The following is a 24,006-nucleotide window of genomic DNA, read 5'->3' on the forward strand; positions in this document are numbered from 1 at the left end:
TCGGAAACGCGCACGAAGCTGGTGAAAGCAGAGGACAGGGGAGAGGGAAGCATGGCTCAGCCCTGGCAAAGGAGACGGTTATTCCGAATGCGGAAGATTCAGGAACACGATCCTTGGGAAGACTGGTGATGTTCGTGGATCTCACCGCTGTCGGGTTGTATCTGCAGCCAGTTACTGGAGCTGTCAGAAGCGCATGTGTTGATATCGGTGTCATCACTCAACGCTTCTGACTTCCTGTTGCTGAGGATGATTGCATGTGGTGGAAGCAAAGTGCTGACTTAGCACAGATCATCAGATCCCAGTTCTTTTCTATCAAGGGGGGCAGGGTTAGAACCTCCCTCCCCACTCCCCAATCCCATTGTTGAAAATAATAGTTAGCTTGGGAGGGTTTTTACTCCAAAGGTTGAAGCTGTGCATTTCTAGAGCCTGGGCTGTCAGCTGTGCTGGCTGGGGAATGCTGGGGCTGTGGTCGTCTGGCCGCTGGCAGCCCTGCTGGTGGGTCCTGCTTCTGACGCCGTTCATTTCTGAAGCTTGCTTTCCCTGGTGTTGGAAGTAGCAGCACTGGAGGAACGGCCTCCTTCCTACAGCGAAGCTCTGCCAAGAGAGAAGACACGGAGCGTCTGTTGAGGGATGTGACGTTTGGGTCACCGCACCATGCGTTCTGCTTCTCAGCGGTGCCTCCTGGTTGATGTTACCATCACCTGGCATTACCCAGGAGGTAACTCGCAGATGCCACACTGATGGAAAGCTACGGCAGCGTGGTTCGAGTCCAGGGCCAGCTGGAGCATATCAGCAAGGTTGGGCTTGGACGTATGTGCTCTACCCAGTGGGTGGGTCTGTGGAGCTGGGGTGTCGTGAGAGCCAGAGGGTCCTGGTAGAACCCTGCCAGACGACAGGAAAGAACCAGTGGAATCGAGGCAGGGAGCCGAAGGAGCTCAGGAAGGAGCGAGCCGTCACAGGGCGGGAGGCTCAGGAGCCAGCAGGTGAGTGGGATGTGGCCTCAGGGTGCTGCTGGGTTGGTGAGGAGCCTTCTGTGACTTTTCTGAGAGTGGAGTCGGTTGTACGGGTGGGTGCCGGCTCCCGCAGATAGAAGAGCCAAGCGTCCTGCAGGAGACCAACATGTGCACTGGGAGTTTCCAGGTGCGTGTCCTGGCACGCGGCCCAGAGGCCCCTGACAAGGTTCAGTGCACCAGGCACACAGTGGACTGTTGGTGCCTGACCCAACGAGGGAAGGAGGGAGGGCCGAGACACAGGTGCGGAGATGCACGGGACGGGGTGCAGTCAGGTGGAGAGTCATGCTGTGGGGTCCGGGAGAGACGGGTTCGAGAATAAATGGGACGGGGGTAGAGTCAGGTGGAGAGTCATGCTGCTGGGGCCTGCGAAATGTGTTTTTGCTTCCATCTGAGAAGCTGGACCTGAGCATGTCTGTGCTTTGACATTTAATCTGTGCACTATCCTCGGCAGGGTGTGTATCTCTGTGGCAGAGGACACCCTGGGCACAGTGGATGTCAGTGGCCGTGCCTGGACTCGGGGTCCGTGAATGTTGCGTGATCGAACGTGTTTGGTACATTCTCAGCTCCTGCCCAGGTGCCTCCCAAACCTCTGGTGTTGTGGCTCCCCACGCCTTTCCCATCTGCGTGTAGCATGACCACCACCTTCCTACCATGTGTTTGTCCTACCACGGCTGCCGTGTCTAACGGACGCTTTGCTCTCCAGCTACTTTCCTATAATCAAAACCCTTGACTTTGCTTGTGTTTCAGAGACGACAGGGTATTAGTCTTTCATGATTGCTCTGAGGATTTCAAAAAGCAAATATACCTTACAGGATGCAAGATATTGGAGACAGTAATTATAGATGACTTTTCTCAGTCTTTTGATTGTGGTAAACTTACATAGCACTCGAACCATTTTTAAGTGTATGGTTTGGTGGCATTAAGAGTGTTCACACTATCATGCCGCGATCATCGCCATCCATCTCCAGAACTTCCCGGTCTCCCCACGCTTGAAACTCGGTCTACCAAACACTAGGTCTCCTCCTGCCCCAGCTCTGGTAAGCACTACAGATTGCTTGCAAAATAGGCTTTCTCAGTAAGAGAAGGGGCAAGGAGAAGAGCTCTCAAGACTATCTTGAGATTTGAGGAAGTGTTTTAGGTTTTGCTCACTGGTTCCCAGTGTAAAGAAACTATTGAAGACGTGGGATGACGAAGCTGGGCAGCTTTCCCACTGTGATGGGGGCACTTGCCCTCAAACCCACCTGAGATAATCACTTGAGGATGGTGCTGCCTTGTGACGGCTCTGAACTTGGTCTCCTTGAACGTTGCCAAGTGCATAAGCTTTGGCGGTTACCGTCTAGTGTCTGCGGGAGACCTAGAATTTGAATGTTGTTGCCTTTAGAACACACTCATTCTTATAACACTCTACCTATTCTCATCAATAGGAAATATGCTGTGTCTTTTTGTTTTTTTGGTTTTTTTTTGCTTTAATATTCTGTGTTTCAGTAGCAGTAGTTGCAGCGGACGCTACTTCTAGTTCATGGTTATTGCCAAACACAAGCTTCTGGAAACTGTGTGAAAAATGAAGGGGGAAAGTGGCTTTCTGCATAAGGCTTTTTTGAACATCTTGTTTTTTTCTGGAATATCTGTCGTGGTGTAAAACATTTCCGTATTTAGGGGTTTGTAATGTGTTTGATAGTGGTTGGCTTTGAAACCCCATGTTTTTGCATGTCGTGGGGCTGCTTTATCGTGTTATTCTATGATATAGCTAGTTGTCAAAACTATTGGTTATTTCACTTTAAAAACCAAAGCAGCTTACATTATGAGTGTGATTCCTGTAAGAATGTAATTGTAAAATTGATTTGTGTTCAATAAACTTACTGGAATGACTAAGTTAGATCAGTGGATGAAAAGATGATAAGAACATGTCAGGTCTCTGGGCCAGGAAGGACTTCCAAATAATACACGTGATACACAGTAATTTCTTAACAAAAGATTAGATTTAGTACATAACTGTTTAAAACCTCTGTATTTTCTATTATAGCCATTCCACAGTGCCCACGGGGTTGGGTTGCAGGACTGCCTATGGATACCAAGGTCTGTGGGTGCTCAGGTCCCTGGTATAAAACGGCATCGTGTTTGCATATGACATATGCACATCCTCCTGCAGACTTTGTTATGTCAGGGTTGCTCGTAACACCTATACCATGGATATGCCATGCGAGTAGTTGTTAAACGATATTGTTTAATGAATAATAAAGTCTGAATGCTTAGTACAAACACCTTTAAAAAGTATTCTTAAACTATGGTTGGTTGAATCCACAGGCCTGGAACCCTGGGATAGAGTACAAACTCTAGAAGCAAAATGAACAAATAAAGAACTTGAGGTCAGCAGTGACGGGTGTGGGATCACACTGAATCTAGTGTGTTCTGCTGTGTCACTACGGAGTCTAAATGGAAACCATTTTTAGCTTAAGGTAAAATAGGTAACAGGAAACACTACAGAATGGGCACGAAGGCTCGCCCCTCATTACCACGTGTTACAGCCAAGTGTCTGCCTCCTGGGGAAGGATCTGTCCTGTGAGGAGACTAGACGTTGATGATTTCCGGATGTGTGAAGGGAAACGCCCTCCGAGAAGCGTGGTTTTGGCCGGAGCACATCAGACGAGAGTTAGCGTGGCATGGAGTTGCCACAGTGCCCCTCATGCCTGCTGCTTCTCTCCTCCTCACCGCTGGCCCTGACTCTCACCAAGGGAGGAAAGTTCAGCTCCAGCTGAACCCCACACAGGGCTTGTCGGTCTCTAGGGCGGGTGCTGCCTTCTCCTGAACAGGCTGTGGCAGAGGAAGGTCTGGCCGTACTTGAGCTGTGAGAGATGCTCTCAGAGATCCAGCATCCTACAAACCCAGGTGCTGAAGGTTCCTCCTCCACCGTCCTGCAGGGAGAGGGGTCTGTTCCTGCTTCCCCTCAACCTGAGCTGACTTCTTGTCTGTTCTGTACACCTAGCTCTTAAGAGCATTTATTGTTAAAAAATAATCATCTAGCAGACAAACACCATAAGGTGACAGCCTGGGAGGGTAGATGGGGCTTGGAGGGTGGTTTCCTGAGCAACAGGGTTCAGTTTTCTGTTTTGGCGTCACTCGACCCAAGGCCCCCAGATAATTGAAATATTGTCAGCAAAACACCCATGTTGTATCTAAGTTTTTTTTTTTTTTTTAAAGGAATGGGTGCAAACTTCTAACAGGGACCTGACAAAAGAGGAGGATTTCTTCTCTGCAAAGTGAAGGTCGGGGCTGGTTGGCATTTGCCATCTGTGACTAGCAGGGACCCAGGCTGCTGCCCGACTCCTGACCCTGCAACTCCTGCCCCTGTTCCCACCAGCAGGAAGAAGAGCGGGAAGATGCCTTTTCCCCTTTAAGGGGATGAGGTGAGAGTTGCGCCTGCCATTTCGCTGGTCCCTGGGGTGATTCTCCAGCATGGATGGGAGTTGGGTTTGGTGGCCTGAGCCCTGTGAAGCTGGGATTGCTGTTCCCTGAGCAGCAGAAAGCCTGGACTCTGGGAAGTGGGGTCAGAGGGTAGCCTTTGCTGCTTCCACAGGAGGGGGCCCCTCATTCCAGTTGACATCATCACTGCAGAGGGGGGTGTGGGCTTTCATTGTCCATTGATAAATAGAACGTTCTTTTTTTTTTTTTTTTTTTTTAAAGCACATCAAACCCTAATTCTTTCAGCCTTTACTAAAGTGGCATTTTGTAATTCCACATGATTGCATTATACATGCATGAGAGAATGCTTCCTGTAAACCAGAAGCGTCTGAGGTAATTCTTGGCCCATTCAGTGAGTTCATTTTCCCAAGGTTAAAAACAGCCTCAGGAGGGGTTGAGGACGCACTGTGACAGTCTCAGGAGGGGTTGAGGATACAGCCGGGACACAGCCTCAGGAGGGGTTGAGGATGCACCGTGATAGTCTCAGGTCCTGGACATGTGCCCAAGGTGTTTGGGGCACAACTTGGTCTTACACATTTTAGGGAGATGTGAGACATCAATATATGTGAGATGTACGTTGGTTTGGTCCAGGTTTCCAGGTCACAGGTAGATCAGAGACAGATGCGTTTCCGGTGAGCCTTTCCGGAGAAAGCAGTAAGACCCGCATTTATCTCCGTGTGCAGATGGTGACTTTGAGTTCTGCCCTCTGTCCCTGAGGAATTTCCTTGTGGACCAACGGTTGTGAGGGAGGTACATGCCTTTTTTTTCTTTCTTTTTTCTTCCAGTCTCTGTTAGGAGCCTGGGAGGCAAGTTTGCCCTAAGCCGTTCCCCACCTTGTCTTCCCTTTAGCTTAGTGATTTTGGGGTCCTGAGATGTACTTTCACTTCACACTTCTGAGCACACTGGCACTCTAAACAGTGTTGTACGAGGCCGTCTAACTGATTTAGAAGAAGAAACTATTTGGAAGGACTTGAGAACCTTTGTCCTTGAGAGAAACAAGCCTTTGTTTATTTGCCCCGAGGCTGTTACGCTGTCCCAGGGCGGGCGGCCTTAGAAAGCTGTGCCTCTCTGAGCGCCTGCCTGTGGAATCTGGTGACTTTGAAGTGAATCCAGCAGCTACATGTTTTGGAAAGCAGATTGTCTCTTAAAGTGTTGGTGATTATGATTCTAACACCGGAATTTCAACGTCTACTTTCCACCCTTCTTTCTTTGTCTCCTCATACCCTGAGGATGCTGCTGCATTTGCCCTTAGGCTTCATTGAGGGAGGGTCAGTTCTGGCCCTTTCTTTAGATATTGACCTTGAATGGACAGAATCGAGATTCAGAAAAATCCTTGAGCTGTGAGAGTGTGCGGATATCTATGTAAGTGGAATTCATGTGTCAAACTCAGTAAGAGTTTAAGAAATATCAATTCTAGGCTGGGCATAGTGGCTCACACCTGTAATCCCAGCACCTTGGGAGGCTGAGGTGAGTAGATTGAGTTTTGAGCCCAGGAGTTTGAGACCAGCCTGGGCAACATAGCAAGACCCTGACTCTACAAAAAAGTAGATAGTGGTGGTGTGCACCTGTGGTCCCAGATAGTCGGGAGGCTGTGGCTGGAGGATCACCCAAGCCTGGGAAGTTGAGGCTGCAGTGAATCGTGATAGCACCACTCTACTCATGGTACACTGTGCCTGAGTGACAGAACAAGAACCCCTGCCACCACACACACACACACACACACACACACACACACTATCCTAAATGGACAAAAATGAGACCTTTTAAGTGGAAAAACATCCTGTTTGGTTGCTCTACTTAGGTAACTGTTGACTCACTTGCCAGTAAGAAAGTGCAGTGACCAGTTCTGCTGGGACCACCTGTTAAGGCTACTCTGGGCCTCATGGTTTGAGAAGGGTCTGTCCAGGGGAGAGTGGGAGTGGCTTAAGGGCCTTAGAAGCCAGTTCTTGTGGTTCAGCGTGACTGCGGGTGTGGAGCTGGGGGCAGGGCTCTCCAGGGCATGAGTGGGTAAACGGATGGGCTTCCAGGATGAGCCCCTGTGACTTTGCCTGGTTTACATCCGTCCAATACAGATCCACAGGCACTTACTTTAGAAGCTTCTGCCCGGGCTGATGGACTGGCCTGGGGCCAGAGGGTGCCTTCTGGTTTAGCAAGAGCACTTAGTCACCTAGATCTAGGATTTATGGCACTACAGGGGACTCGTCACACTCGGAGCAGCAGCTATCTGCATTCTAGACTTGGTTCTAGGCAAAGTATTTTGAGGCTGTTGGTACCCTGTGTTCTGTTTATCTGTAAAACAAGTTAGAGTTGTAACTAGTTAAAACCTATTTTTAAAATTTTGCCACAGAATATGGCAGTTGTGGTAGAGCTTGTCCAGAGGCCCCAACACTCGGACGCTGCCACGTGCTGGGGTTGCAAGCTTTGCCTGCATCGGCTGCTCCTCCTGGCGTGTCTGTGTTCTTGACACAGGAGCCCATCGAGGCTCGGCCTGTGGGACTCCTGCAGCCATTTGTCCTTGTTCCTCTGAGGTTCCGCAGACTTCACGGTCCCATGGCAGAGCGTACGGTATCTACTTGCATCCTGATTTCCCCAAACCCCAGGACAGGCCAAGAATTCCTTACACACAAATGCAGAGGGCCCCGTGGTGTGGATTTGCGAGTGACACAGTCTTTCCCCAGCTCGGCCTTCGCCTCCAGAGTTGGCTTTAGGGCGATAGAAGCTTCCATCAGACTGGGGGGCCCTGAAGCTTTGGTGGTAGGAATTGGGTGACCAGCACGGATGATACCCCATTTATATTTGTAGCAATAGTTGTTAACACGACCACGAGATGTGCAGAGACAGGAAAAAAAGGAGGTTTTATTTTCAGAGTAAGTCTGTGCTTTGGGAAATGTGGTCTCGGGGGAGCTGTAAGCACGCGCCCCTCAGGAGCGGGGGAGGTCGCGGCGTTAAACGTTCCGGTTTTTGTTCGCTGTGTGTGTTCATCGGGTTCATGGAATGTCTGAACGTTTACAGGGAAAATGGGGTTTCTTCATGCGGTTCATGGAATGTCTGAATACTTATTGGGAAAGTCTAGCACACGCATAATGAGTTAACCTGTAACTTCCATGTTTGCCTTGGGGCTAGCGTAACGTTTGAAATGAGGTGGACTCAGCGTGTCATGTACAAAGGTGAGCTTTGGGGCACAGACGTTTATGCGCAGCCTCAGTCACAGCCAGGACTGGCTCAGGGTCTGCAGCTTCTGGCGGGAAAGGACACGAGGCCATTCTGTCCAGTCGGGGCTGCCAGCAGGGTCCCAGGGTGGGGTTGTCTGGTCGGCCAGGGTCGGAAGTCCACCCGGGTCCCGTGGGCAGCGTTCCTCTAAACCAGGCTTCTGTCTGATGGCGGAGGAGACTTCAGGCTGATTAACAAACTGTACAGGAGTTAGTGTCATGGGGCTTCAGGGTCGACCTTCCTCCCTGTGATGCCGGTTACATTTCTCTCCGGGCCTCATTGTAGCCACAGAGAACCCACCTCGTCTGAGAGCAGGGGGTGCCATGTTGACATAGTAATTTATTGTATTAACCTTTTTAGTACTATTTTAATAAAAGCCTTTTTTTTTTTTCTTTTTAAAGAGATAGGGTCTTGCTGTGTTGCCCAGGCTAGTCTTGAACTCCTGGTCTCAAGCAATCCTCCCATCTCGGCCTCCCAAAGTGCTGGGCTTACAGTTGTGAGCCACTGTGCCCAGCCTACAGCCATGTTTTTAAAACTTGGCAGTTTAAAAACATTACTCCTTTCACCCCCTCCAGCAGGCTGGTTGGCCTTGTACAAACTGGGGTGTCAGGACCTTGGTCCTCCTCTTATTTTTCCCTTTCTTTGGCCTCAAGTTCTGATGAGAACAGCAGTTACAAAATGGGCATTAGGTGATTTTTCCTGTTACTAAAGCCAGAATTCTCACTAGTTAGAGATGTTTGTCCCCAGGATCCCAGAAAGCTGTTTTTGAATCAAGCCCATAGCAAATAAATAAGGAACTAAAGCCTCGGTCCTCTGTTTAGTATCTGGGGAATGTGTTATTGTTGACACCCTTTGATCTGTGCTCACGTGCTGCATCTCGTCACGGGAAGCAGAGTAGCCCTGTGGAATAAAGCCTGGCTCACGGTGGCACGTCGGGATGCTCCGGGCTGTCAATCCCTTAGACGGCGGCAGACATGGAGACTCGGCATCGCGTGCAGAGCCCGGGCAACCGTGGTGCATCCTCCTTAGAGACCACACAGCCAGTCAGCAAGGTGGACATCCAGGCAGATGGCCCTGACGGGCTCACCGCGCGGTGGTGAATTAGGAATTTGTTAGCAAAGAAATGAAACTCGCCTGTGGGTCCCAGCTACTTGGAAGGCTGAGGCGGGAGGATTGCTTGAGCCAGAAGGTCAAGGCCGCGATGAGCCATGATTGTAATACTGCACTCCGGCCTGGGTGACAAAGCGAGACTCCGACTCAAAAAATAAAAGAAAGCAAGCTAAACCTTACTCTCCCTAGCAGGAGGGAGAATTTATCAAAGTAACTGCAACAAAAATCTTAGATGATGATGTAATTTCAGTGGCTAAGTGAGCTGTCCAGCCCACGTGGCTGGCTCACAATGCAGCAGACAACGATGCTGCTGCAGCTGCCCTCCCACCCGATCGCTCGTGTACATTTTGTGTTTTCCCATATCTCTCTTTTGGATACGTAGCTCGCTCCTTTATAGCTAAGCATCAGTAAAACGGGTTGCCTATTTTAAGACCTAACTATTGTGTCTTTTAAGGACAGAAAATGAAGCAGGTGACAGGAGCTTGGCAACGTGGTGAATGGAATTAGATGAATATTTAATACTTGGTACCCCTCGGATCCCTTCTTCCTCTCTCATGCTTAACTACAACTGCCGCCTCCTAGGACAGAACACTTTCAGTTCTGTGAGTAGGAATTAAACTTTTTCTAAATCAGAAGTTTCAGTTCAACAGTATTTTACATGAATGCCCAGTCCCTAAGTGCTCACTGTACTGGTGTGTGGTGTAGAGGAAGGAACGTGGGCTTGGGGCTGGGTCTATGGTGCAGTGTCCTGGTTCCCACCTGTGAGATGAGGACCATGAGATGGCCTTAGAAGGTTCAGACTTGTGGGATTGAATGGATCTGCCCACTCCTGGGAAGCCTCGAGTCTAACTCGACTTGGCCTGGTTTTAGGGAGATGCCAGCAGCGCAGTCCTCACAGGTCACTGGGAGGGGCTCTGGCACCGTCCCCTTCAGGTATCTCATGAGCAGCCCAGCTTGCCCATCTCAGAAGCTGCTGGTCGTGTTCTCGTTCCTGTTGTTTCTTGCCTATTACTTAGGTTCTGTTCATGTGGGGACCTAGGAGTTCCACAGTGAGAGGAGAGCGGCTGAGTCGCCTTCCTGCCTGGACGCCAGCCCCACGGAGGACCGTAACTGCTTGAGGTTGGCTTCTGCCCCCGGCCTCACCTGTGGACGCATTGATGCAGTGGTACTTTCTAAGCTCTGGGGCACACAGCGCGGTTGTGTGGATCCACAGGACACTGTAGCGTCCAAGCACGTGCTCCCAGAGGAGAGGACCCTGTGGGCGCTGATGCTGGGAGCTGGCCGAGAGTCCAGCGGGTGAGACTCCCTGGGACGTGCACAGCTGCCATCTGCGCAGCCCCTCCTGACGCCCAGATGGTCGTGCGATAAATGCACAAAGTGCATCTCCAGCAAGAAGCCGCCAAGTGTCCACATCCGGGATATCCACCACGGTGGCTTTTTGGTGTTAATACGATGAATGTGAGCAGCAGGTGGTCTGCGTTCTGGGTGTGTGTGACTGTGCCACTGCAGTTTTGTTCTCATGTCTTAATGAGCATGAACGGCTCCTGACGAGGGTGGGTAAGGATGCCGTGATCAGAGACTCGGCAGTATTGTAGCTTGAGGAACCAAGGAGGTTTTCTCTCTTGCCAACCCTTCAAGGGGAGGAAGTTCCAGGCTGGTGACTACTCCATGAAGTATTCAGGGATCCAGGTTCCTTCCAGACCCCTGCTTTGCGTTCCCAAGGACACGGCTGTCCTTGCTGTGGTTGGGACTGGGTGATTACCACGCTGCCGGGGTGGGAGGTGGGGGAGGCTTGGCTTAGGGTGAGAGTGGCCATGATTTACCTAATCTACATAATGACAGGGAGCTGGGAGTAAATTGTAGCCATGTCCTGGAGGATAGATGATGGATGTTGGTGAACGACTGGCTGCACTCACCGCAGCTGGCCCAGGGATGGGAAGGATGGCTGATTGTCGTTCAGCGGTACCTGGTTCTTTCAGATTTGACTTCCTTATGGATTTTCTGCTATAAAGAGGAGAGAGCCTGTGGTTCTAGGCCAAGCATCTCATCTCATCTCATAACATCTTGTATCCCTTAAACCAACATTTATATCAAGTTTTAGAAGTTCTACAAACTGGCAAGCATTTCTCAATCTGGTTTAACCATTGGATTTTATATCTGTGTCTGCATCTCTATTTACATCTATGTGATTATTTGACACTCTGTAGTACATTTGTAATAGGTTCTATTTGGTGGAAGTTACTTTCAACAAACCCTTGCTGCTACTAGAATTTTCAAGGTTACAAGTTAGAAAGGAGAGAATAAAAACCACATCTTCTCTAATTTTAAAATTTGCTCCTCAAATCACACCAGAATTACAAATACTACAAATTACAAAAGCAGCCAGATTCAAGGTTAAGAGATTTCTGGGTGATTCTGGCTAATCAGCAGTATTTGCTGAGGTGTGTGCAGCAGAACAACATGCCAAGAAGCCCGGGATGGAGGAGAGTTGGGAGGCCAGGCTGTGACTTCAGAGGTGCTGTTGCCTCAGGGAGAGGAGCTAGATGCAGAGAGGATAAGTGGCCGCAGGTGCGACCACTGCCGTCCTTGCTGCGGTACAGGGGGCCTTAGTGAACTGAGTTAATGAAGTAGGTGAAGTCCATGCAGGTGTCAGAGAATCCAGGCCAGACGCGACGGGTGGAGGCTTGGCGGAGGTGAGGAGCCAGACAGCCTCGCTAAATGTGCAGTGGCTCACTGCAGACAGCATCCATCAGTCGCCAGACAGACGGGCTTGATGTTCAGTTCTTATGACAGCTGCCCTTATCCTGTCTGCCTCCACCTTCTGAGGCCTATAGGCGTCGCAAATGTGTGTTTTTTAAACAGATTTGGATGACTTGCTTTCTGCACAACACACCTGGACAGACGGAGGCTGGTTCTCCACAATGGCACCAGGGACTTGGCAGGGACTGGTGGGACAGATCCTCAGGGCACAGCACCAGCTCCCTGGGAGAAGACGGTGCTTGCGGGATGAGGAAAAAGAGGCATACAGTGCTGAGGCGTGAACTCTAGGTTGCTCTTAGACATGACACACATGCCTTCTGGAAGTTTCCACGAAGCACCGTTAAAGCCACCAGTGTGGACGGGTCCTGAGATCAGGAGACCCAGAACATACTTGTATTTGAAATCCTTCAGGTACTGCAATCTCTTCAAAGAGGATCACAAGTCATCTCTAATAATGTTGTAAAATTATTTTTTTATTAAGTGCCATGGCGTTTTTTTTGTTTTTTGATTTTTTGTTTTTTTGGTTTTTTGTTTGTTTTTTTTGTTTGTTTGTTTGTGGGGTAGGGCTGGTGTGTGACAGTAAAACAGATGCAGTGACACAGCTGGTGGGTGTTGGTTCTGGGCCCCAGTTGGGCAGTTGTATGAAAAGAAACTGAAAAGTCTCCACAGTGGTATGAACTGAAATACCTGGATTACGTGTTTTCCTGTATTTAACATAAATGCACACGTTTGTATGCGAAACACACATTTTTCTATACGTAATAAAATTCACACCTTCAAGTATTTAGCATAGAAACAGCTGTGCAGCATCTTCTCCCTGCCTACAGCCACCCGGACGTTCTGAGTGGAAACTGCGCTGCTGTGGGCTTTGTGAGTGGTGAGCCGTGCACAAATATGTGCTGCGTTTGCTGTGTCCGCTGACGTGAGCCCTGGTCATTCCTATTTCAGGTGGATGCTTTCCCTTGTAGTTCCCTTCTCTTGTTCTGTTGGTAAGTTCAGTAAACTCGGGACCAATGGTGAGAGTAGATGTAGAGGAACACGGTGTCGGCAATTAAGGAAAATCCATGCCAGGCGTCACAGGAGGAGGAGGCATATGGGGTTCTGCTGCCTGTGTGAGCCATGACTGGTGAGGGCATCTGGGCAGTAACTCATCTGGGCTACTTGGAAATGCAGATTCCTGGGCACAGACCTGAGAGGCCCTGGAGTGACCACCCTCCAGGGATTCCGCCCAGACTTGGCTATCTTGTCTCTTGGCAGGTCACCCGTGTCCGGCTGTCTCATTGACATGCCCGGCCATCGCAGTTAGCTGAGTCATCTGCATAGCTGGTGTGGGTGTGCCGATGGGTGTACGGGGCTGGCCCGTCTTCCTTTCTCCCCCTATGAAGTGTTTGAAGGTCTGTATCCTACCCTGTTCTCTCCCTGTCCTCAGTGGACAAGCAGGAGGTTCATTTTCACTTGCAGATGAGGAAAATTCTGAAGTCTCGTAAAGAAGCCAGGATCTTCTTCAGAATCTTCTTTGTTCCAATCAGCTCTGATATTTTCACTTGGAAAGACTTTTCCTCAAACACTTTGCCTTCGTTCTGTATGAGAAGTGCTGTAGACTTTCCTGTTGTTTTAGTAATTGGTATCTGTTCTGGTGTCCATCACAAATGTATATATTTTCATTCTGAGACACGCTGAGTCAGCCTTTGTAGTCCAGAGGGATTCCATGTGCATTCATAGAAGCTTCCATCAGAAACCACATTCCAAATAGCTGTGGACATACAACCTGCTTGTGACTTTGGGAATTGCCAAAGTCCAATTCTATCCTGATTTGAGGCTTTAGGACCTTTAGAAATTTTGAAATTACAAAAAGAAAATGTGACAAAATTAAGTGTATTTAAAACAAAAGAGATTTTATACTGTGGGTTTTAAGGGCTGTGATGCACTATTTGGTTATCTTTTAGGACGTCATGTTCCACTCAAATTACAAATACATTAAATAAAAGGCGATGCCTTCAGAACATCTTGGATTTCGTCTTGGTCTTCTGCCATTGAAAATGTGATTTCTTTTTTTTTTTTGAAAATGTGATTGTCTTAAACTGTGTGTCTAGACCATCTCATCTGAATTGCTTTGGAAACATCTGCACGGGCATCTTTCTATTCTTGGGTATAGAGAGAGAGACATCATTATGCTTTAAAATAGCAAAAGTCCCATAGAGCAGTTTTTCTTGAACTAATGAGCTATGATTGGAAATCAATGTGTGTAGGAAGTTATAGAATCTCTCAGCGAAAGTGATTATTTAAAATAGAAATTGAAGGCCGGGCGCGGTGGCTCAAGCCTGTAATCCCAGCACTTTGGGAGGCCGAGACGGGCGGATCACGAGGTCAGGAGATCGAGACCATCCTGGCTAACACGGTGAAACCCCGTCTCTATTAAGAAATACAAAAAAACTAGCCGGGCGAGGTGGCGGGCGCCTGTAGTCCCAGCTACTCGGGAGGCTGAGGCCGGAGAATGGCGTGAACCCGGGAGGCGGAGCTTGCAGTGAGCTGAGATCCGGCCACTGCACTCCAGCCTGGGCGACAGAGCGAGACTCCGTCTCAAAAAAAAAAAAACATAAATAAATAAATAAAATAGAAATTGAGAGAATGGAGTACATTCTTGGTTTTTAAAATAAAATGCCAATAGAGAACGTTTTGTTCGCAAGAATGTAAAATGTTACGTCCTTATTTAGAATTTAAGAATAGTAATTTGCTTGTGAGATCTTTGTGACTGAGGTTTGAAATCTTAGCTATGGTTTATCATCAATGTTTTATACATATGCACGTATACATATGTATGTAAGGTACATAAAAGGAAAATAAGCATGTATATATTGACATTTATATACACTTCTATAATGTGTATACTTCTAGCCACACATAGGTCTAAGTGACTATGATTTGATGACCATGAGGGTAATTAAATAATTTTCCTGCACTTAGCCTTGCTTTTGCATCTGAGCAGGGACTCTGTGAAGTGCACCTCCTGCGTTCCAGGCCTCACACAGCCTGTGCCAGGTTTTGGAAGCAGGAGTTTGTCTGCAGCCACTTCGGAAAGCAGGTGGTTACCAGGATTGCCTAGAGCTCCAGGCTGTCTCCGGTCCCAGCCTCCCTGGGGTAGAAGCTGCCCCACCAGGGGCCTGGACATGGACGTTAGGGCCTGGAGCCAGGAACTGCTCTGGAAGGGAGGGCTCCTGTCACTGCTGAGCATGAGAACCGAGGACAGGAGCTGGAACCAGTCTCGGGCCACTGCACGGCCTCCCGGAAGTGCTTGCGGGAAGCCCCAGCTGCCCTGTCCTGACCCCACAGCCGGCACCAAAGTCTGTGAGATCCCCTTGGCCCACCCCTCAGGTTCTTAAAATGGTTAGGGTGTCCTGGGCTGTGAGTTTTTAAGTCTAGGCTAAAAAGTCCTGGGACAGACTCACAGGGTTCTTTATGTAGAAACGATGAGTGTGCTGGTGACTCAGAGCAGGCACTGCACCCTCACTCCAGGGTCCTTTGCGCCAGGTGGAAACGAGCGTGTGGGTCACGCAGAGTCCCTGCATCCTCACTCCAGGCATTGCTCTTTGATTTCTTAATTAAAAGCCTTGAGAACGAAAATGGGTTCTCCCCAGAGTAGAGTTTCCGGTTACGGAGGCTCACCTGTAAATGCCGTGCCAGGTCAAATATGCTGAGATCTAGGCCAGGTCCTGCTTCCTGCCCATGGCCAAGGCAGGTACTTCATTTGGGAAGTGACCTGGAGAGACATCTGAGAGGCCTGCGTGTCCCCGAGGGATGAAGCTGCTGGCCTTCTCATGCTGCTCCGGCCTCCATCAGCTCCTTCCTACCTGCAAACTGCCTGCTTTTATGTTGCCATCATTGGAGACATGTTAGGGACTTCGTATGGAGCAACCCCCACAGGACCAGCAGATCGTGGAAAGGTGGGAACCAGGGCTGGGAGGGTGGTGACCATGGCCAAAATGAGAACCGTGATGGGCTTGGAGGTCCATCTTCTGTCTAAAGTGGTTTTTTTTAAATAAAACACTGTCTCAGGAGCAGGAGAGGGCAGGGAACAGATGGGGAGAATGTATCTGTAAAAGACTCATCTGATAAAGGCTGTTATCCAAACCATGCAGGACACTCTCAAAACTCAACAAAAAAATGAACAACCTGATTAAAAATGGACCAAAGACCTGGACAGATACCCCAACAAAGAAGATGCACAGATGACAAACCTACACGTGGAAAGATGGCCCGCATCTTATGTCGTAGGGCGAGGCGTCACTGTGCACCCAGCAGCCTGGTCAGTACTGGAACTCCCACACCACCGCGTGCTGGCGGATGTGTGGGCATCAGGACCCTCACTGATTGCTGGGGGAAGTGGGGCAGCTGCTGTGGGAGGTAGCATGGTGGTTTTCCGTGGAACTAAGCACTCCGACCACAGGAACAATCACAGTCCTGGACGTTTACTCAGAGGAGCTGAAAGTTTACTTCCATGCGGAAATGTCACACAGATGTTGACAGCAGCTTTATTTATAATTGCCAAAACTAGAAAGCAACAAAGATGCGCTTCAGTAGGTGAATGGATAAACTGTGGTATGTCAGAAACTGGGATATTAGTCAGCGCTAAAAAGAACTGGACCACTAAGCCATGAAAAGACACGGATCTTTTAAATGCATGTTGACAAGTGAGTCTCCAATCTGGAAAGGCTGCCTGCTGTCTGAGTCCAACCACAGGACGGTCTAGAAAAGGCAAAGCTGTGGAGACAGTAAAACGGTCAGTGGCTGCCAGGGGCTGGGGAAGGGAGGGATGAATGGGAGGAGTGTAGGGTGGAGAAGCAACTCCGGGTAGGGTTTTCATGGGGGAATCCATGCCGTTCCACGTCTGTGAAACCCACAGAATGAGCAGTAGCAGGCTCTGAGCCCTCTTGTGTGCTGTGGACTCTGGGTGGTGGTGCTGTGTTGATGCGGATCTGTCAGTCATAAAGACGTGCTGGCCTGGTGGGGGCAGGAGAACGAAGGAGGCTCTGCCTGTGCTGGGGAAGAAGATATGTGAGGACTCCGTACTTTCCTCCTGATTTTGCTATGAACTGTAAACTGCTTTTAAAAATATCTACTGAAAAGGCAAACAAAAAAGAGTGCTAGCCAGATAACATCTGTGTGAGGGTGTGGCCTGTGTTCTACGTTCAGGATTTTCCTGTTAGGATACACGTATCTAAATTATTCAGAAGTTAAATTTTGCCTTAAGTAACTCACTACAAAATTAATTACAGTATCAGCTTGAGCACTGCCAGGATAGCCAGGATCCTGTATCCTGACCAGCTTCTCCCCTTACAGGTACAGTGACGCCCATGGCCTCACCCCAGTGAGCAGCAGGGCTGGGACCAAGAGTCAGGCTTTGAGGGCCAGAGAGGAAGTGAGATCGAGGAGCCCGTGGCAGGGAGCCAGCAGAGTTTTTTTTTAACCAGTTTTCCTTATCGCTGAGGCCTTCTTAGACTTGGGGAGTCGGGAATCCCCACTCTCAGGCACCTCAGAAAGCAAAGGCTGCTCCTAATCCTCATGTTCCAGATGCCTCAGGGGAGGTACCTGGGTTGTTGGGTGCAGTTCCGTTATTTGCTGTTCAGTAGAATTTGCCCGCAGCATTTCTGGTTGTTTTTAAGAGCTGATGCTTGAGCTGCTTAAAATCACATATGGATATTCATTTACCTGTAAAAGTTAAGAATGGAATTTGAGTTCAAAGATTTGTGAAAATGCTCAAGTTTGTGTACTAATATATACATTACATTTGTGAAAATATCTAAAAGTCCAGGATTTTTATTGAACACTTCTCTTGATTTTTGTAATGTCTACTTGTCATATTTCCATTTGATTAATAGATGTCAAAGGGCTTAAATTTTGAGTGCCTGAATTCACCGAATTTCAAACTCCTTACATCAAATGTAATTAAACTGACTATAGCCAACAGTGCATGCTTTTATAAGTATTGATTAAAATATATATAAAAACACATATCCATGAACATGCAGATGGGGGCAACATATTAAATCATGAAAGTAGAATTAGTGTTCTTTGTTTTCTGAAAAGACAAATTTTTAAAAAACAAGGGAGTCTTATAACTTTTTAGTTTCCAACTTATTTGCCCTAAAGCGAAAGTTTAGCAGCAGAAGATTGGCAGCAGCAGAAGAGGAGATCCTGGGCCAGTGCAGGCTTGGGGAGCAGCCAGGTGAGTGCCGGAAGGAGCTGGCTGGAGGCAGAGCAGGGAAATGCTCAGGCAGGTCAGGATGGCCTCAGGGCTCAGCGAGTGAGAAAGGGTTCACATTTCCTGGAGAGCCCTCGTCTCTACCCACGGAAAACCCAGACTCCTTCCAACTGGGATGTGCATCTCATGTAAAAGTAGTTACGCCCAGAAAGAAAGCCAGTGGATATAGAATTTTTTTGTATGCAGAAATTACTTTAAATTTGTTTCTAACCTTATCCTTTTCTTCCCCCATCTTAGCGTCTAGTAACTTTCTGCAGGTAACGCACACATCTTAGGAGAGCGCTGTATTTCAGTTGCTGTTGGCTCTGATGTGACTTTGTGGTGTCTGAGGTTCTGCCCAGAGCGTGGCACTCTGCTGAGCATTGCTTGTTGAAGGCCCGTGTGGAAACTTTCCCTGTAAGGTTGTCGACCCCAGCAGTCTTGGTTCAGAAACGTTTGGACTTGCTGAGACTTCACACGGTCTTCTAAGCTTTCTTCCGTGACCTTTTCATTTTAGTGTTCCCCATAATTCAGATGTTTTCCAGAATGTAAGTAAGCTGCTGAATTCAGGGCAGTGGGTGCCCTCCATTGGCCCTGGGGAGAAGCATCACTGTTTCTCCGGGTGGAGCTTCCTGCCCGCCATGGTGTGCTCCAAGATGGAGCAGAGTTCTTTGGCAGAAGTAACCGTCAAAGGCCCGTGTCTCAGCGGCAGTGTGGCTGTGGGTGTGCGGCCTCGCGGCCATACCTGCCTCTTCCCGTCAACGGCACCAAGGAGAGGAGCATGGGGGGAGGCCTGGGATCTGTGCTTCCAAGACTGCGTCGTCCGTTTGTAACTAGACATGCCCAGAAAGTGTTGGAGATAAGCAGGAGACTGTGTCTGTCCCTAATGAGCTCAGGCGTGCCCTTGAGAGGGTCAGGTTTCTGTGCGGTTGATCTGAATTCAGCCTGGCTGTGGCAGTGCAGATGACTGCTGGGCTTTGGCAAGGCTGCACCCACTGTCCGTCTGAAACGACCCCCTTCCCAGGCTCGTGGTGCCAGCTGGGCGCCCAGGCCTGCCTTCCCGCCAGGACGGAGGCCCCGTGTATGTGCGGGGGGGGGGGGAGGTGGGTGGCCTGCTTTATTGCCATATCCAATGCCACGCAGGGTCAGCACTCAGGAATCATGTGCTGTGTGGGTCAGCGATTGAGTTCAGAAACCTGGAAAACTCAGCAGTGCAGGCTTTGGGCATGACCCGTCCAGCCCTGGGGCTCTTTCTCTGAATTTCCTTCCATGGCATCCTCCTCATCTCAGGGACCCCTGTCCCCGCACAGCTGTTGGCAGCTTCACAGCTTCCTCTGCCTCCCCTCCCAGGCCCTGGTGTGGCTGGGGCAGCTAGTGGCTGTGCAGACCCCACAGTCAGTAGATCGTTGGTGCCAATGTCTTGGGCCTGGGTTACCTGAGCCAAGGACTCCAGTGCACGGCTGAGCTCACCCTGAATGGCTGGATCGGAAGGCCTTGGGTTGCAGAGAGGGTGGTTGGATATTGAAGGACAATCTGCAAAGGAGAAGGGGAAATGGGTGTGCTGGATGGACAGCTGGAGAAGTCTGTCCAGAGCCTGGGACCCAGTGCAGACGCAGAGCTGGCATGGGGAATCCGGTGACACGGCCACCGTGGAAGTGGGCAAAGTCAAAGGCTTCAGACAGGCATGGAGGGGCTGGTCTAAAACGATCCTCCTTTTCCTTTAATCCTAGCAACTGCTGGCTTACGGGGTGGGGGAATGAGATCTGTGGTGGCGGCGAGGAGAGACAGGGATTTTAATTAAGCCCTCTTTCTGGGAGAGGGGAGTAGCCGTCTCTGTAGGACGGTGAGCATTGTCATCTCAGGCAGCTCAGGCTGCTGTAACGAAACCCCATTGACTGAGTGGCTTATGAACAACAGGAATTTGTTTCTCCCAGTTCTAGAGGCTGGAAGGCGGGATCAGGGTGCCGCATGGGGGGATTCTGGTGTGGGCCCCTTCTTGGTTCGCGCACGCCTTCTCTCTGGCCCTGACACAGTGGGAGGGCAACGGATTTGCTGGGCTCCTTTCTGAGGCACAAACCCCATTCACGGGGCTCCAGCCTCGGGACATCATCACCTCCCAAAGACCTCCTGACAGCATCACATTGAGGGTGAGGATTTCAACCTGTGTTTTGAGGGACAGGCGGGCAGTTCGTAACCGTCACCCTCTTTGTGTATTTCTGACTCAACATTGAGTCTGCATTCGGCTCTCCAGGGGACAGAACCTGTGTGGACACTGAGCGAGGTCAGAGCTGCAAGCATGTACACATCGCGGGCAGGGGAGCTGCCAGGGGTGCGAGAACGGGGTTTCAACGTCAATCGGAGCTGCTTTCCTGGCAGATGCACTCATAAGCTATCCTGGCAACATTTGCTTTTCACAAAGAGTCGATCAGGCAGTGGGGGCAGCAGATGGTATTGCCAGAAGCTTGGAACTGATGGGCAGCAGAGAAGGGGCAGAGGCCACGACCTTGGGGTGGGCAGCAGTGCCAGGTGTCTGCCCTCCAGGCCTCACGCCTGTGACTGTAGAGACCAAGCCGACCGGGGCTTGCCGGCCAGTGTGGCTCTCATGCAGGTGATTATTGGGGCTTTCTATGTAATGTTCCCTCAGCCCCATTCCCACCCCACCAGTTTCTGTGCCTAGCAGAAATCATGCTGTGTCTCCTTGATGAAGCATTGAGTTTCCTATGAAGGTGTAGAAATAGCACGATTTGGCTCATGTCAAAATACTTTGCAGTGAAGCTGCACAGAAGAGGATTCTAGGCTTCCATTTGACGTTTTAGACAATGCCTGAGTGTTACAGGACCCTTTTGCTTGTTAAAAAGCACCAGATGAGAAAGGCTACTGGTTAATAAAGGAGACTTTTTACATTAGCGCAGAGAGGGTGGCTTGAGATAAATTCAGCGTAACGTAGGTGTGTTTGTAAGCCGTCTAAAGGACCATCTCTCTGCTGGCGACACATGTTTTCCGGTATTGGTTTTGTTCTGAAAAAGGATGACTGGCATTCGGTAGAATCATTCCAAAATTCACCTGCAAGGCATCTACATGGTGCCTTGTTTTCTTCTGACATTCTGGACAGCACAAGGAATTATTCTTGTCTTCAGCACTAGCAGGAGACTTCTCCTGAACTCCTGCTCCTCTTTGGCGTTGTAGGTGTGAAGGGGTCAGAGTGACCCTGTCTTCATGGAGCTTTCAGATACCATGGGGACAGTGTGGCATGAGTGTCAGGCTCGGGTGGGACGGAGGCTTTCCCCAGAAAACAGCTGCCGGTTCCAGGACAGTCCTCGACCACTCCTCCCTCTGTTCCTCCATGTCATGTCTGAATTAAGGCTCTTCTATCATAGCTGGGGTGTCATGTTAACTGGAAGTGTGCTTTTGTTCTGGGAAGTAAATAAACTAATGGTACATTTGCCAAGGACTGAGATTTGATTTGATGAATCCAGTGGGGAAAAGGAGAAGGGGCTTGGCTGGGTGGGGACGTGTGTGATGGGAGTAGAAAGGAGGAGCCATGCAGGCTGGTGGGATGTAGGGGCCACGCCCGCATTTCCATGGGATCCGTCGATGTTTGTGCCATTAGACCTGAACCTCTGTGTCCACTTCTAAAACCTGCATAATGAGGAAACCCCTGATGGGCCTGAGTTGTTACTTCCCACAGCCATTGCTGGGAAGTGCCCCAGACGCCTCTCCTGGCTGGTGACGGCCCCGGACCTGGACACTGGGTTCGTCCTGAGCTCTGAGAGGGGCTTGGGCTCCACGCGCAGCAGGCACCTGTGCATCCCTTTGGACGTGAGATGTTGGCACTCGGCTTGGAGGCCACCGCGATCTGGGTGTGGTCAGGACTGGCTCATCCTTTGGGGAGACAGCACCTGCCCGGGGGCCCCTCTGAGGTGCGTAGCCCTGCACTGACCTCACAGGATGCCCTGTCCTGCGGGGACTTCCTGCCATTCCCCTGGACTCTCAGGCGTGGGAGCCAAGTGTGGTGTGTGTGTCCTGCTCGTGTGAAGACCCGAGGCACTGCGTGGGTTCGTTTCCAGGGGGCCGTTGGCATCTGGGGGCCTGTGGGTGTCTTTCCACTGGCAGGAAATAATGGGTGGCCCATGTTACCTTTTTTGTCTATTTTTGCCAAAAAGCCCTAATGCCAATGTCGCTGTCCCACTGTGGGAACCGCCCGTCTCAGGCTCACTGGCCCTCCTGTTTCTGGGCTGTTGCAGGGTTGTGTTGGGATAACTGTGTTAACTTCGTTTGAATTTTCTTCTTGTTCCTTTGGAATAAGTGTTGATAGCTTGTGCTGCTTGTTCACCCCAGAGGTGACGGTGTCCTTTAGGCCTGGCAAAGCACAGCGGTGCAGGGAGGTGCTGGGCCTCAGCCTCTCGTGTCGTCCGCAGCCCTCACCGCACGTCTGCTCTTCGCTCCTCGTGCACACGGCCGGGATCACGGGCTGCTCGCTCTGCTGTTTGAGATCCTCAGAAAAGGTGGTGTTTACACTGAAGGGAGAATTGGCAGTGTGCGGCTGATTTTAAATAGGAGGAAAAGACGGTAACAGAATGAGCAATGCTTAGCACTTAGTCTTAGGCTTGAGAAATTGTGTTTTAGAAGCAAGGTATCCTCAACTCCGGTTTTCTTCAAATTAAATCTTTTAAAGGGTTCACAAATATAGCTAAAGCCTAAAACTATGCAACAGAGGGCCTAGAGCCCAAGCCACTGCCACCTCTGACTCCAAGACACCTCAGAAACTTGGTCCTCCTCCTCAGAGAATCCCCCATCTGCTCCTCCCTCCACACTCCTCTTCCTCCCCCTCCCTTTCCCTGGACAGTCCTCCCCTCCCCCCCCCCATTCCCTGGACAGTTTTCTTCTTCTTCCCCCCTCCCCCTCCCTGTCCTTGGGCAACCTCCTTGGACCTCTGCTTGAAAGTCACTGGTCTGTGGGGCTGCCCATTTGACAGACGAGCATGCTGAGGCCCAGGCACAAGTGACTGACTCAGACCCACGCAGAGGCTGACCCAGCGCGGATGCCGTCTCCGGCCTCCCGTGCCACCGGGTTGTCCCTAATGGAAGAGAATCAATGCTGCTGCTTCACTGATCTCCAGGGAAAGCTGGTCGATAACAGGTTATGAACATGGGAATGTTTTGGAAAAGCCGTCGTCCACTTGTCAGCTCCATCTCTCCTGCCCAGAAGATGTAGGGAGAACCTGCCTTCAGCCCACCCTCATCCCGTAACAGAACAGAGGACAAAGGGGCAGTAGTCCCAAGTCCTGTCAGTGTCCTCTGGAAACCCCCGTTTCCCTCCTCATGGTGGAAGTGGAAACCATCCCGCTGGATGATCTTCCCGGGGAGACCCTCCACCCTGAAAGCGAGGAATCTGGTTTGAGCACACACATTCTTGGTGCCATCACTTTCTGCAGCTGAACCCTGCATACGTGGCCCATTAATCTTGCTCGTCCGGTGTTACTGGGTCCTGGGAGTTTCTGTGGGCTGATGGCAAGTGTTTACCATTGTGTTTAGAGAGGAGAATAGAACTTTATTGTGTCAAAATCAGATGATAACCATTGCCATGTGATTCCTTGGGTTGGTTGGGGCAGGGGATGCTCAAGCTTCTTCTGAGGGCTAAGTGCTTGTTTGAGAGAGTCTCACTTTGTCGCCCAGGCTGGAGTACAGTGGTGTGATCTTGGCTCACTGCAACCTCCGCCTCCTGGGTTCAAGCAGTTCTCCCTGCCTCAGCTTCCCGAGTAGCTGGGATTATAGGTGTGTGCCACCACGCTTGGCTAATTACAAAAATTTTTAATATAGGCAGGGTTTTGCCATATTGGCCAGGCTGGTCTTGAACTCCTTACCTCAAGTGATCGGCCCACCTTGGCCTCCTAAAATGCTGGGATTACAGGCTTGAGCCACCGTGCCCGGCCTGATCCTGACATCTTTTAAAACTGCCTTCACCTACCAAAAACCAGTCTATGCTTGAAAATCAGGCTTGAAGAGCCTAGGAAGGAGGAGAGGGATATAGTTCAGCTAGGTAAATAACTATGCGTATGTTAAAAATAGGGGCCAAAATCTACCCCAAATGTTAACTCTTCCGCTTTGCCTTTGCGTTTTATATCCATTTATGGTTATCCATTCAGTATCAAGATTTCTGAAGATTCTTTTGATAATTATGGACAAATTACTGTTAAAACTCAGCTGCATTTGTAAC

General features: G+C 49.9%; 1 protein-coding gene across 6 annotated transcripts in view; it reads left to right on the top strand.

The window, feature by feature from the left end:
• The first annotated feature begins 632 nt into the window (after positions 1-632).
• Positions 633-24,006, top strand: part of LOC135964647 (ATP-dependent 6-phosphofructokinase, platelet type-like) — a 46,179-nt gene continuing 22,805 nt past the window's right edge. For 4 of the 6 annotated variants that reach the window (XR_012417064.1, XR_012417062.1, XR_012417065.1 and 1 more), the window contains exon 1: positions 633-983. The gene's annotated coding sequence lies outside the window, so the exon portion shown is untranslated. Of the gene's footprint in view, positions 984-4,211; positions 4,418-24,006 lie in introns of all 6 variants that reach the window. The other 2 variants (XM_074000293.1, XM_074000292.1) reach the window with 2 other exon arrangements.

The sequence above is a fragment of the Macaca fascicularis genome, chromosome 8, assembly GCF_037993035.2.
Source record: "Macaca fascicularis isolate 582-1 chromosome 8, T2T-MFA8v1.1".
In the NCBI taxonomy this organism is placed as follows: Eukaryota; Metazoa; Chordata; class Mammalia; order Primates; family Cercopithecidae; genus Macaca; species Macaca fascicularis.